General features: G+C 37.7%; 1 protein-coding gene and 2 pseudogenes across 5 annotated transcripts in view; 2 read left to right on the forward strand and 1 right to left on the reverse strand.

The window, feature by feature from the left end:
- Nucleotides 1-13,088, forward strand: part of FASN3 (Fatty acid synthase 3) — a 1,015,587-nt gene that overhangs the window by 301,777 nt on the left and 700,722 nt on the right. The window lies entirely within an intron of this gene.
- LOC137238717 (uncharacterized) lies at nt 10,251-11,518 on the reverse strand (annotated as a pseudogene).
- Nucleotides 11,945-12,867, forward strand: LOC137238718 (protein phosphatase methylesterase 1 pseudogene; annotated as a pseudogene).

Below are 13,088 nucleotides of genomic sequence, written 5' to 3' on the forward strand. Positions count from 1 at the left end.
AATTTGGTCACAAAACTTACCCACGCCCATGCACATGTGACTATGAATATAACCTATGACCGTAAAATGACTAGTCACTTGACGTGGAATGACGAGAGCGTTTTTGCAGGGTGATAGCTGGTGAATGAGATTGTCCCTTAAGCGACGTCGTGCAGATAAAATGTGCGACAGATGTAAAGGGGCCTTTATTCGCTGTCTGGGAACACTCTTTGTGTTGATTTGGGCCATGTTGTGTGAGAATCACAAATTGTGGTGTGTTTGTTGATTTCAACACAACCCTGGCGGGAATAGCCTACACTATCGAGTGTTGCAATTTGTAGAGCTGTCAGCTGATACATCTTCCACTCATTGGAGTGAGACAGCTGTGCGGTGCTGCCAATTTGGCAGCGTAATGGGGCATAATGGTCATGTCATGCAATTATTTAGGGAAAACTCGCGTCTGAGTTCTGACGCGACATAAAATTTATAGTCTTTTCTAAAAAGTTTAATTTCTCCATTGTTTATAGTATCTAAAGCATATATGACACTACTTTATTCTTGCTTGGATTTCAAGCTGAAAGGACTGACGAAACTTTATCGGAACTTCAATACACAAAAACAATTTCTATCATGAAAGCGAGACCACTATTGAGTGTGACATGTTTCTGTTTATGTTTTACATTTTGATTTTGCACTAACCTTTTTAACAAAAAAACAATGCAAATAAACCGCGAAAATTATTTCGGTCTCGAGTGGTTCATCTTTTACAGATCCTTTTTTTAACATGGTTTCCGCATTTCTGCAATTTGCATTATCATTTTGGGAAACCCATTCCTTATACTTTCGCAAGAGCATAGTTTTTCCCCCCCAAAAAATATTATCTTTTCCAGACCCTCATATTTATCAAAATCTTTATGAAAAGAATTATAATGTCTCTTGATATTATATCCACAGTTCAAAATAGAAGTGTGACATAAGAGATATTGCATTTTCCCAAAGGGATCTGAAATCATGAAAAAATGTTTATCAGTCATTTTTAGGTCGCGCATAAATATTATCATGCAATTTTTGCGCTAAAGCGATGACGTTGTTACTTCCTGGCTGTCGATTAAGCAACTGACAAGAACATTTTGTTCTTAGCACCACTGCAGCGAAGTTACTCTCGAATTCACCAATACAGCCTCACAAAAAAATGCCGACCTATGATCTAAATGCATTATTTTGTTAGCACAGGCAACGTTGATTAACTCGATTTTTTTGTGTTTTAAATGCGCATTTATCTCGAAATTTGTAATTTTACCACTTTGGTCATAACTTATTTGGGTTTTTAATTTGGGTATTTTCTTTGAGAATTTATTTAAAAAATTGTCAAAAACTTGTAAATTTATGTCCTTCTCTTCTTTTTCTTCTTTGTCTATTTGTTTTTTTGCGTTAATTGGTCTTGTTTTGTCTGTGATCTTGTGTGTACCGCTAAAATCGATTTTCCTGAATTTTTAGTTCTTCTATTATGTGCATCTGCGCCTACGTTGGATTTTCCTTTTATGTACTGTACACTGAGGGACAAAAATAGTAAAATCAAATACAAACGCATATGATTTGACAAAAAACTTCAATGAAAGTGCTATACAGAGCAAATTATTCAAATCAAACATGTACATATTTGGTATGACATTGAACACGAAATTATTCGAATCGAATATGCAATATTTGAAGCTCAATTTAATAATTTCATATTAAATTTTACTACATAGTTTTTGAAAGCGATCTGAATACGAAATATTTGCGTGTAATAAGATGATATTCAAATCCTATTCAAATATAAAATATTGAATTAAATAAATTTCATGTTTTTTTTTTTTTTAATATTAAATAGTATATTTGAATTTAAAAATAATTAAACTTGCTTTTGCTGGAATTAAAAAAAAAAACGACTTTTATGGTTTTATAGATACATATTTTTATTAATTAATTAATTAATTACTGGCGGCCACCGTGGTGTGATGGTAGCGTGCTCCGTCTATCACACCGTATGCCCTGGGTTCGCACCCCGGGTAAAGCAACATCAAAATTTTAGAAGTAAGGTTTTTCAATTAGAAGAAAATTTTTCTAAGCGGGGTCGCCCCTCGGCAGTTTTCGGCAAGCGCTCCGGGTGTATTTCTGCCATGAAAAGCTCTCAGTGAAAACTAATCTGCCTTGCAGATGCCGTTCGGAGTCGGCAAAAAACATGTCCCGTCCGGCCAATTTGTAGGGAAAATCAAGAGGAGCACGACGCAAATTGGAAGAGAAGCTCGGCCTTAGATCTCTTCGGAGGTTATCGCGCCTTACATTTATTTTTTATTTTTTTATTAAATATAACTTTGGTTGTACATATATAGTTATTTTAAGGCACAAAATAAGCTTATTTGGTATTACTATATCTAATAAAAGTGCTGCATAGTGGAAATCACATAATGGAAATCATCTTCATCATCTTTCTTGTGGAGCTCATCACCAGCACAGATATACGTTTATATAAATATATTAATATTTATAATAACCAACATTTTTCACTTCAAGTATTTATCACGCTAATAATGCACAGACTCCTCACAAAATGCACCGTGTGCTTATTCAGCCACAGAAAAACTGCTCTGCTACGTCCCGGGTGGGTAGCATGAACGATCGCATATAACTGCAAATTTAGATTCACATAGCTCGCCAAATAAGGTTAATTTTTATATGAAAGAAAAAAACATATGAAGATCCATCATCACGTAAAAAAGCTTTTGACAGCACCCTGCTAAGATTTAGTCACCGCAGACGTTCGACCTTTTCTCATAGTAGATGACAAAGGGTGTTGTAACTTTGTATATACCCTTGTTTCGCTGTATAACCTACCATCGCGGACAACTTTGCAGAATGTGTTTTATATATATATATATATTTATTTAATATTTTCTTTATAGCTTCGAAACGATCATAAAACACATTCTGCAAAGTTGTCCGCGATGGTATATATATATATATATATATATATATATATATATATACATGTACATATTGTTTTTACATAAATGTCTGATATATACCTGATATTGCTTTTACATTGAGAACGCCCTTTTCATTATAAAAAAAATTCGATATATATCGCGATATATCGATACCCTCCCTCTCAAATATCGAGTAAGCATATCGATACTTTTTCAGCTTTAGCATGAACGACGTTAGCAAACATATGTACATATGCGCATGCATATTTGTGCTTACACAAATTATTTTGCTTTGAAATGCATTATTTTCTTTAATAAAATACACTTGCACTTTTAATAAAAATTTCACAATTCAAAATATAGTATTACTTGCGTTTTTCTTTCGCCAAGCAAAAAGCTTTTCTCCAAATTCAGCTCTTTTCCCAACTTTCTTCACAGCGTCGGCAATATCAGCTTCATTTAAGTAACTTAAATGACGGAGTTCAATGCTTATATTACATGTTTTTTAATAAATATTTCACACAAATTTTTTTAGTTACCGGTTAATTCTTCTAACAAATTATAATTTTGATAATTATTAATTGAAAAGGCCGCAATATTTCTTTCAGTTGTTCACACATTTTTCCTTTTTCTCGAAGCAGCTACAAATCATACCATTATTAATGAGTTGCCACCTTCATTTGGTAGGTACCGAATTGAAATAAAATGCAGATGTTTCTTCCGCAATATAATTTTAATTGACGAAGCGCACTAATTATCAAACTTCGCTATCTAGAATTAATATTTCCGTTGAACTTACGTTCGGGATCATTTGGGGACCCTTCCGGTACAATTTTTGGATGGTTTTCGGGATCCCGTCAGAGTTATTTCGGGACTAAAGATATAGTTAAAAAAAAACTAAAAAACTCGTTTTATAGCATATCAAAGTAAAAAGTGAAAAAAATATATACTGTATCAAAATAATATTATAATAACAAGTTCAATTCAGAAGAAAAAGCGTGGAGTGCCTTTTACTACTTTTCATAACTTTACTCTCATAGATAGTTGCCAATAAAAGGATTGTTAAATTTTATTTAAATATATCAAGCACCCTACGCTTTTAAATCTGAATTGAATTTTTCTGTTAAAAACTTAGATTTTATTTTTAAATGAATAATTACGATTGATTGTTCGATCTTCTACTACTGCAATATTTACTATTTGTACTTAAAAATATTTTTCTATTATTTAATTCGGTTAGCTATTAAACCTTGTTTCTTTTTAGTTTTTAAACTGTTCATTAGAAACGTAGATATAATAGCAAAACGAGCTCAAAAGTCTCTTTCCAAAACGGGCTGAAATGTGGATAAATTTTGAAGTTTATGAAGCACACCGGCAACACGGCATAGAATAAACGCCTAATATACATTTGTTTGTACTTGCTCCGCTGCGCTCATCCACAAGCATACAAAAGTATGTACTTACATATATATGGATGTAGGTGCCCAGCAAAAATTGTTGGATTACGTGTTCCATTTTCTTCATGTTGGAGTACTCTAACAATACGCCTTTGCAATGCGTTTGCGGACCACCATCAGCCGATCATTGCTCGTTTTTTAACGACCGTGATCACGACACGATGACGATCGAACAGAGTTGCCAAAAGTAAAATATTGCATACAGATAACTGAAAATAAAATTTTACTATGGCAACTCAGATAAAATGCAACCGCGCACTGCTTTTGTGTATATATACTATAGTAAAGAGAAATATCAGTTTCTTTATTTACGCAAATGCTAAATAACATAAGAATATTCGTAGTATAAAATATAAATTATATTGCCCCTCTTCATTTACTTTTATTTTAAATTAATTATTAATCTTAAATTCACTCCGATAATTCTTTCCGACACAATTCCCCTTTAGTACTTTGGCATATGATCCTCTGTGGGTGCTCCATGGAGTACTACAGTGAAACTACTTTGGAAAGTACTCTCACGTATGTACTCTATGGAATACTCACAAACAAAGCGAGAGTAGGATCACCTACTCCTCTCCTAGGACATCGCCATGTTAATTGGAGCACATTTTTTGTATGAATACAGATTAGTTTTGGAACACTCCTATATCCTAAAGGAGTATTCCTTACACTATTTATGGAGTACTCGCGTTTTTTGAAGGGTAGGCATGCATACCTGAACACGGTTGCCATTTAATCTGAGCAGCTTGGAACGCTTACATCTATGATTCAAGTTTCCTTTTACAGCATTTAAATACGTATGTACACCTATCCCCCGATTTACACGGAAGATCGGTTTCAGACAAAACCGTGTAAAGTGAAATCTTCGTTTTCCTATACAAAGACCGTGTAAATCGAAAAAACTACCCAATTCAGGCATTTATTTAAATAAAACAAAACTAAAACATCTTAATGAAGGTTCACAAAAAGATAATTCAATCGATAACTTACCAGTTCAAACCAAAAAAACTCGCAATAATAGTAAAAATTATGGCTTTTTGTTCAAATTTTCATCAAACGATTTTCCTCCCACATCAACTACATACATATGTACTCTGCGATTGGTTATGTACGTACATATTCACAATAAGGGGAATCCCTCAATATTGCAATCAGTGTTACCAAGGGGACTGAAAAAGGTTTTTAATGATTTGTGAATCTTCGGAGTTTTTCAAATTTTGCTGATTTATGAACCGTGTAAAAGCGAAATCGTGTAAACCAAGTACCGTGTAAATCGGGGGATAGGTGTATTAAAATTTGGTCTGATCGTATTATTTTTGAACACGGACATATTTAAACGCCACTCAAGTAAAAAATATTCATTTTTACTATGCATATTTTCTCTCAGTATATTGTGAAGTTGTATTCTGATAGTTCAAGACTAATACGTGAAAGTTTTCAAGATGGGTCTTTCATATTAAACAAATAAACTAATGGAAGATGATTGGACTTGACGGTGAAGTGTGTGCCATACATGTATGGTCTGAATTGTAAAATTGCAAAAAATATAGCCAAAAGTTCTAACGCAATTGGTAAATCAATGCCATCCTTATCTTATAAGTTTAAACTAGCAATTCTTGTATGTTGGTATAACCGAACAATCTCGGGAACGGCTCAACCGATTTAAATGAAATTGGGCACAGAGATAATGTAACACCTTCTGAGACTTTCTGGCTAGGTATTACCACTCAGAATGTTTCAAAAGGTTGCCAGCTATTCGAAATAAAAAAAAATTGCATGATATATGCCGATATTGGTATCACACGAAAGGTATTTCACTCCGCATTACAATCAGGGACATTTTTGAGTAGGGTTGCCATTTAGGGTTGGTAGATGAAATAGTACTCTACTTACTCATATTCTCTTAAAGCTTTAAAGGAAAACATTAAAGTTAAAAATCTTCGTAAAAAATCTTACACATGAATCGACTTAATTTTCTTAATTTCACACCCGGTAATAAAATTTAAATGCAATATCAAGGCACCGTTGCAAATTCTAGCAAAATATATTTAAATGGATATTTTTGTCAAATATTAAATGAATAATTACAATTTCTCACAGATTACTATTAGAAAGATTTCTCACCATAGCTGAAAACTTGAGCTGGCGGGCTCCAGGCTAGTTTCTCTCGATGGACGTTAGGAAGTAAAGGCAGTGATTAATATTAAAATTGCAATAGACTTTATTTCACAAAATATGTAGTGGAAAATAACAGAAAGAGATTTGTTTTTTGGTTTCGGGTTTACAGTCCAATGAATCAGAAAAACGCCTTTTAAATTTTATTCAAATTTATAAATAAGTCCTATAATTTAAAATTTTGTATATGACCATTTCTGCACAATGCAGAAAACAAAACATCTATACAAAACAACTGGACAAGGAAGAACGCAGTAATTTTGAGCCCTGAAAAAGACCAAAATAAAAGGTCGAAACGTTGGCGAGAAAATAAAAAAGGCGTTTTTCTGATTCATTGGACTGTAAACCCGAAACCAAAAAACAAATTTACAATAAATAAAGAAAACAGTCCGTAGTACAAAAATATGAATAACAGAAAGAGAGTTTAAAGGTGCAAGTATGCAATTGCTACAATATTACCTTTAATATATTCAGGGACTCTGAGTTCTGGCGGTGTGATGTTTGATGTGGTTTTAACTTGCGGCTTCAAGACGTTCGAGCGTGCGTAAACTGCTGCGGTTTTAATCCAAGTGAACGAGTTCCCTTTCCACGCATTCCGTTTACCCCCAAAGCTAACAGGCCTTTGGCGGCGTAACTTAACGAAACGTCAATTTTTCTTTTAGTGTAAGTGCTAACGGCCGTAATAAATAAGCGGTTTTGTATCAAATTTCATTAGGGTGGCCGGCCCTTAATTTTCCTTTGGGTTTAGCCTGCTGGCCTAAACATGCCGGCCCCCTTGCGGTACGCAACCTCGCCTTGCCCTGCTGCTAGAGTATACAACATCTAGAGGTAGAAAGATAAGAGATTTGTGAATGGACAGACTGTACGCATGAGTTCAACAGTACAAAATATTCTTTATTACAAAATTCATAATTTAAATTCAAATTCAAAACTAATTCTTTTTTTGTTGGATATTTATGTATATCTACGACATTTTAGGCGCGGGATACTCCAGAGAGCATAAAATCCGAAGATTGTGCTTTGCGCCAAGAGTGGACCGAATGACGCTGGCAGCACTTGGTTGAGCAGGATGTCGGCATATACGTCTGCCTCGAGAATTAGGCGAACTGGCGACACGACGTAAAATTTTGGATCGGCGAGACATATATGCGTGTACACAGTCGCGATGGCTGGATCCAGGCTGTGACTAGGCGCCACTCGGTGGAAATGTGGTGTGACGACGGCATGGGTCGCAATGCGTTTGTTGTCGCCGTGCTTCCCCCGTAAACACACCACACAGCCTGTCTGGCTACCCATTCGAGTTTCGTCCAGTAGCAGATCCCGGACCAAGTCGGCCGATATGACAGTGGATGGCGAACAGACGTCGATCAATGCTCGCACCAGGTGTATTCGTCTTCCCAGCTTCTATTTTGACGAGATCATGGGCCGCAGTACCGGTCCAGTGACGGGGTCCAGCCCTGTACGTCCACTGCGGAACGTTAGCGGCGTCCTTAGCTGGCGAGTGGCAATAACTCCTCGAGAATCAGCGGCGGTCGACGTAGAGCGAGGCAGGCTGGACGTGATGGCTTCGTGACGGCGATTTGTGTTGTTGTTGGCCAGCTGGGGGCGTTGTCGTTGTCGGCGGCGACGGTGAGGGGTTCTGTTCGATTGCTGGCGCTCATGTTGTAGCAGGGGTCGGAAGAGCCGTGGTTCCGATCCCCCTGATAGTCGGAAGGGCAGTGGTTCCGATCTCTCTTGGACCATGCTGGCCGGTTGAGAATAGGTGTCCCTCTCCGTGGTTTCTCGTTCCATCTCCTCCGCCCCAATATCGGAGGCGTATAGTGATAACGCCCCTTCGAGGTGCTCGCGCTCTTCCTCTTCTACCTGTACGCTCCACGGCTTGTAGGGCTCACGTGAGGCTTTGGTATGTTCATCCACGTGAAGGGTGGTGTGGTGTTTCTCGCCACATCGCCGACATCTCCCGTTGCTTGTACAACCAGCCGTGCGATGCGCCGTGGAGAGGCAATTGCCGCAATAATTGCCCAGAAGAACTTCACGCATCCGTTCCTCAGGCGTCTTTGAACGGTAGAATGGGCATAGACGGATCGGATGCCCAGCCGAACACAAATGGCATGGGACCTTGAAATAGCTGGCCTTTTTTCATATACCTTGCGCAATTGTCCGTAGCGGGTCATGATGCCTGCAATTAGACTCATTAAGTCATATTATATATGTATTGATTATTTTTCAAAAAAAATATCTGGTTGTGGCTGAGTGACGAGATTATCTCAAAACTTTGACTTATAAAATTTTTCGGAACCAGGTATACAAATTTCGGTATACAAAATTACAAAATTTATACAAAATTTAGAAACAAAGTTCAAGATTTGGGGTTATCTTTGTGTCCCCTAATGTATTTTAAATTGCAGTAACTTGCTATAAATTGTGGTGATGTTTACTATAAACCATCCTGGGCTCCCACCAACAAGGTGCAAAACTTTGCTGGATTATTGTGTGGACCTTCCCTACAAAAAATTTGGTCACAAAACTTACCCACGCCCATGCACATGTGACTATGAATATAACCTATGACCGTAAAATGACTAGTCACTTGACGTGGAATGACGAGAGCGTTTTTGCAGGGTGATAGCTGGTGAATGAGATTGTCCCTTAAGCGACGTCGTGCAGATAAAATGTGCGACAGATGTAAAGGGGCCTTTATTCGCTGTCTGGGAACACTCTTTGTGTTGATTTGGGCCATGTTGTGTGAGAATCACAAATTGTGGTGTGTTTGTTGATTTCAACACAACCCTGGCGGGAATAGCCTACACTATCGAGTGTTGCAATTTGTAGAGCTGTCAGCTGATAAATCTTCCACTCATTGGAGTGAGACAGCTGTGCGGTGCTGCCAATTTGGCAGCGTAATGGGGCATAATGGTCATGTCATGCAATTATTTAGGGAAAACTCGCGTCTGAGTTCTGACGCGACATAAAATTTATAGTCTTTTCTAAAAAGTTTAATTTCTCCCTTGTTTATAGTATCTAAAGCATATATGACACTACTTTATTCTTGCTTGGATTTCAAGCTGAAAGGACTGACGAAACTTTATCGGAACTTCAATACACAAAAACAATTTCTATCATGAAAGCGAGACCACTATTGAGTGTGACATGTTTCTGTTTATGTTTTACATTTTGATTTTGCACTAACCTTTTTAACAAAAAAACAATGCAAATAAACCGCGAAAATTATTTCGGTCTCGAGTGGTTCATCTTTTACAAGAAGGTTGATTCTGATCGCGTTTTTGTGCACCAAATTTTCAAACTAAAAACATTTGTCCACAAAAAAAAAAATATATATAATAAATAAAATGGTTTTCGTAAGGTTTTTTTTTTTGTGTACTCACTCGAGTTTGTGGGATCCCACGGATCCGAATGGTGATCCCATGGGATTGCGCTAACGTGTTTACGGCGTAAGAAACAACGGGAAATGTCATAGAGTGGCAACCGTGTGTTGTTCATTAGGAAAAATATCATTCATGGAAATGTGGATACACACATTTTCAGAATGAATTTTCATTAAGAAGAAAACGTGGTGTAGGCAAGTATTCTTTGCATAACTTGTTACGTTGATTCTAATTTTGTTCTTTTATTTCTTTTCGTTTCAGCTCGGACGAGTATTCGCAGATTCAATTTGCCTTGAATCTCTTTTTGTACGCAGATAAACAAAATCGGGCATCAAAGTTTGGCAAAAATGTCGTAAAGCATTTTACGCTAGCGGAGTACTACACCATGTACCGCCAACATTTGGTGAACTCTCTGAAGAATCTATAAACCATCAAAAATATACTAAATGGACGGCTGCTTACATCCATAATTGCCTTAAAAATGGTGAAACACCAATTCCAGATCCATCGCCATCACATATTCCTCCACCAACAGTCGATGAAGTACTCAGTAATCCGAGCAGATTGCCTGGCCCACCAGTTGATGAGGAGAAACAGGGGGGTTACGAACCCTATGTACCACCAACACCCGTTGCCGATTTACAACTCACACCTGAACAGATAATGAAGGCGCCAAATATACAAAAGGTGCAATTAAGAATTCACCAAAAAATTTTAAGTTATATTTGTCTTTTTTTTTAATACTCTCACAATAAAAAATTATAAATACCTTCATTAAAAAAAAAACCTGAAGTGGCGCCTTCTTTTCAATATTCAAAATCGAGTCACCAAATCGCCAACAATAGACTACATTTTCTACTGTGTTGGTAGCTTGATTGTGGAATGTTTTCATAAGGTAAAGTACATAGTTTCGTAGTGTGCTTTGCAGACGAGGATTTTTAGGGAATATTGACTTCGGTACGCCTTCTGAAACTTCTGTAATATCAGCAGCGCTATCCCAAATTTGACAAGCTATTCTATCCAATATTTGTTTGTAACGTTGTACGTCGACATTTGTAACATTACTTCGCCGAGTTGATAGGCGCCAACTGAGAAACCATGAATTACAATTGGCGCATAGGTTTTATTATTTTCCAAGAACTTAAGCGTTTCAGCAGCCACGACCTGTGCACCCTTAGTTGGCATGGCGTTACTTGTGCCACCATCACGTCGAATCCCATGTTCGTATAAAACTGGAATTTCAGATGGCCTTTTAAATTGTAATGTCTTCGGATCCACGTCGATCTTGAAGGGTTCATTTGTGTAAAGTGTTAGATTTTTAGTGATTTCTTTAATTGAAAGGAAACGATGATTCCTTATTGGCTCAATTGTTGATTGATGTTGATGTAAGAACTTTGAAGCCTCATACTGTAATGGTGTCTTTAGACTTGAGAATTGTCTGAAATTATTTTGCTGGACGTTATGTAAATGCCTTCTTAAAAAGTTGGTGTAGTTGCTTTGCAGCTGCTATTTACGTTAATTTTATTTTCCGCTACCGCTGCTGCCACATTTGGTATGACGGTGTTGGTACTTTTTGATTTTTGTTTCGTATAATGTAAAGGAAAGCTAGGATTTGATGTTACAGTCAATAAACGCAAAAGTCGTGAAGTATTTGTACGACAACATATCGAGGAAGCCGTTTCGAATAGACGGGGCGGCGTCCTGGTAAACAGATCCTTGTCGCTGACTTTCTTTGTATAACAAATTATGCATTTATGCACAATGTAATGACAATATTTGCACGAATTTATTCTTAATAAAAACCCGAGATTTTTCTTGGGGCGAACATACAGTTCAAAGGCCACTTTATTGCACGGGTAATATTTTGTTTTTTTTTCTTTAATTTACTCTGGCCTTGCTGTAATCAAAAACGAGTTTAGTAAAAATTCCCAGAAAAATTTTGGAACAAAGCGTAATACAATGAAAGTTGGTGACGATGTCTGCCTCAATTCTGCTGCTCCTTCATGGGGGTGCATATTCTGGTTTGACATGGTCACACTTTTGCGTGGAAATAATTCGCATTATTTCTTGCCAGTGTCTTGCAATAGATTTGCGTGGACATGGCGACACCAAAACAGAAAATGAGGATGACCTTTCTTCAGACAACCTCGCAGAAGACATAGGCGATCTTGTGCTTAAATTTTACCCGGATGATACTCCGCCCATTCACCTCGTTGGTCACTCCATGGGCGGTGCTATAGCTGTTCATTTTGCACACAAGGCAAACATCTCAAGTATAATTGGCATTACTGTCATTGATGTGGTCGAAGGCACTGCAATGGAAGCTTTAGCCAGTATGCAAAGCTTTATACGTTCACGACCCACCCATGTTGAAGGTATACCAAATGCCATTGAATGGTGCATACGAAGTGGCCAAATGCGCAATGTAGACAGCGCAAAGGTCTCAACGCCGGGACAACTTATTAATTGCACAACGAAGCTGCTAGCCACCAATGAGTTACCTCTGCCAGAAGACGAAGCCGATGATCGTATTCACCAAGTAGCCTTACACATCCCTTCAGTGTTTCCGAAGATGAAGACATGGGAAATGATAATGGAGGAGCCCCAACCATTTCAACGACTACTGCAAGTGGAAGCGAGAATGACAGCAGTTCGGACTCGTCCGATTTCAGAAAACCATCTTTGCTAAATGATGAATCACAAAAAGGGTATACTTGGCGTATTGACTTGTCGAAATCAGAAAAGTATTGGGTAGGCTGGGTTACTGGATTAAGTGAAAAGTTCTTAAATTTGCGTGTTCCCAAACAATTGTTATTAGCCAGCATTGACGGCTTGGATAAAGCATTAACTGTTGGCCGGGGCGTTTATGTTTTGTGGCAGATAGTAGATCTGCGGTAGGGTTTGTTGGCCTCGTTCGGGGTGAACGAGAGCGGGGTTAAGCGGTTTGTCGGCCTCGTTCGGGGTAAACGAGAGCTGAGTTAAGCGGGTTGTTGGCCTCGTTCGGGTGACGAGAGCGGGGTTAAGCGGTTTGTTAAAACGGGTGGGAGTTACAAGTCTCCCTCACCCTCACTGAAGGGTGGTAGTAGGACCAATAAATTCAAAGACATACGCCCACAAAT

Source organism: Eurosta solidaginis, chromosome 1 (genome assembly GCF_040869045.1).
Source record: "Eurosta solidaginis isolate ZX-2024a chromosome 1, ASM4086904v1, whole genome shotgun sequence".
NCBI classification, from domain to species: Eukaryota; Metazoa; Arthropoda; class Insecta; order Diptera; family Tephritidae; genus Eurosta; species Eurosta solidaginis.